Source organism: Saccopteryx bilineata, chromosome 2 (genome assembly GCF_036850765.1).
Source record: "Saccopteryx bilineata isolate mSacBil1 chromosome 2, mSacBil1_pri_phased_curated, whole genome shotgun sequence".
Classification (NCBI taxonomy): Eukaryota; Metazoa; Chordata; class Mammalia; order Chiroptera; family Emballonuridae; genus Saccopteryx; species Saccopteryx bilineata.
In genome coordinates, this window is record NC_089491.1 from 158,439,320 (window position 1) to 158,441,795 (window position 2,476).

General features: G+C 35.7%; 1 pseudogene; it reads right to left on the minus strand.

Annotated features, from left to right (window-relative positions):
- Positions 1 to 629: 629 nt before the first annotated feature.
- LOC136327777 (small nucleolar RNA U3) lies at positions 630 to 771 on the minus strand (annotated as a pseudogene).
- Between the last annotated feature and the right edge of the window lie 1,705 nt (positions 772 to 2,476).

Here is a 2,476-nt window from a genome sequence, read left to right on the forward strand (position 1 = left end):
AACAAGTAATATTTAATACATGAGATGTGTATTTATATTCCATATTTGACTTACATATGGAAGAAAAAAACAATGCCTGATTTAAGATAGCCAGAGTTAATTTAACATATAAAAACACTTGCTCTACTGTTCACAGTGGCCAAGACATGGAAACAACCAAAAAGCCCTTCAATAGAAGACTGGATAAAGAAGATGTGGCACATATACAGTATGGAATACTACTCAGCCATAAGAAATGATGACATCAGATCATTTACAGCAAAATGGTGGGATCTTGATAACATTATACGGAGTGAAATAAGTAAATCAGAAAAAAACAAGAACTACATGATTCCATACATTGGTGGAACATAAAAACGAGACTATGAGACATGGACAAGAGTGTGGTGGTTACCAGGGGTGGGGGGAGGGAGGACATGGGAGGGAGGGAGGGAGAGAACTAGAGGGAGGGGCAGGGGCACAGAGAACTAGATAGAGGGTGGCGGAGGACAATCTGACTTTGGGCGAGGGGTATGCAACATAATTTAATGACAAAATAACCTAGACATGTTTTCTTTGAATATATGTACCCTGATTTATTAATGTCATCCCATTACCATTAATAAAAATTTATTAAAAAAATAACAAAAAACACTTGCTCTTTGGCAAATCCTAATTGACTAAAAACAAAAGGGAAAAAACTTTTTTGCATCTTCATGCCTTTTTCAATTATTGTGCCCTTGGAGTTATAATGTAACAAACTATAGAAATGATCCCTGAAAGTATAGTCTTTTTGGAGTTATAATGTAATAACCTCTGATATTTTATTAAATAGGTCAGGTCCAAGTCCAAATAAACAAATTTCTATTGTATGTTAATCTAGTTGCTGTGCTGACCTCTCCACTTGCTTTCATTACCTTCTTAAAAGTCTGGTGGAGTTAAGAGCTGGAGGGAAAGTGAAGAGCACAGCTCTGGTAACAGACTGTCTGGGTTTGAATCCTGGTTCTACCACATGGAAGCTGTTGATCTTGTACAAAATACTTAACCTTTGCTTCAGTGTTCTTCTCTGGGGATGAGAATAATTCATCTCTGGGGATAAGAATAGTACATCTCATAGGACTATTATCAAGATTAAGTAAATTAATATATGTCAAGAATATAGAATGACATCCAGTATATGGACAGATCTATATCAGTGTGAGCTGTCAGTGTTAGTACTTAGTTTCTCCAAATTGTATAATAAACTGCAAACCCTTTGTAATTATTCACAATTGTTCAAAGAAACAGAATTAGTAGTATGGAGATTTATTATGAGGAATTGGCTCAAGTGACTATGAAGGCTAAGAAGTCCCACGATCTATCATCTGCAGATTGGAGACCCAGGATAGCCAGTGGTGTGATTCAGTACAGGACTGAAGGGAGCACTGGGGGAGCCCATGCTTAAATTACAGCATTCTTGTGGTCAACTGAACAGGCTCTAAGAGTTTAGACTGGTCCAGCTTCAACATTCCTTTCTGGAAACATCATGAATAAAATATTCACCTAACTCAGTCTAAAAAATATCCCATTTTGAGAATTGGAGACAATGAGATGAGATATCATAATTCAACTAAGTAGGCAGGAAGCAAAAATGAGTACAAATGCTATATTTTGTTCTATTAGGATGTTCATGCTTACCCACATTGTGGAGGGCAACCTACTTTACTAAGTCTATGGATTCAAATGTTAATCTCTCCTGGAAATACTCTCACAGACACCCCAAAATAATATTTAATCTGGGCATCCCATGGCCAGTCAAACTGACACAAAATTAACTACTACATCCTTGAAGATAAGAATTATTTCCTTTAAAAATTATATTTAACCCTCAACACAGTGTCTGTAAGGTATTTAATAAACATTCAAATGTGAATAATAAAATATTGAGCTAAGAATTATACACTCTAGTATTCTACTTTTCTAAATTTCATATAACTCATTTCTTATTTAAATGTAATTGTAATTGGTACTTTTTAATTTAATTGTGATTATTTATTTATTTATTTATTTTTAAAAATAATTTTATTTTTTAATGGGGTGACATCAATAAATCAGGATACATATATTCAAAGATAACAAGTCCAGGTTATCTTGTCGTTCAATTATGTTGCATACCCATCACCCAAAGTCAGATTGTCCTCTGTCACCTTCTATCTTGTTTTCTTTGTGCCCCTCCCCCTCCCCCTTTCCCTCTCCCATTCCCCCCCCCCCCCCCCGCATAACCACCACACTCTTATCAATGTCTCTTAGTTTCACTTTTATGTCCCACCTACGTATGGAATAATGCAGTTCCTGGTTTTTTCTGATTTACTTATTTCGCTTCGTATCATGTTATCAAGATCCCACCATTTTGCTGTAATTGTTCTGATGTCATCATTTCTTATGGCTGAGTAGTATTCCATAGTGTATATGTGCCACATCTTCTTTATCCAGTCATCTATTGACGGGCTTTTTGGTT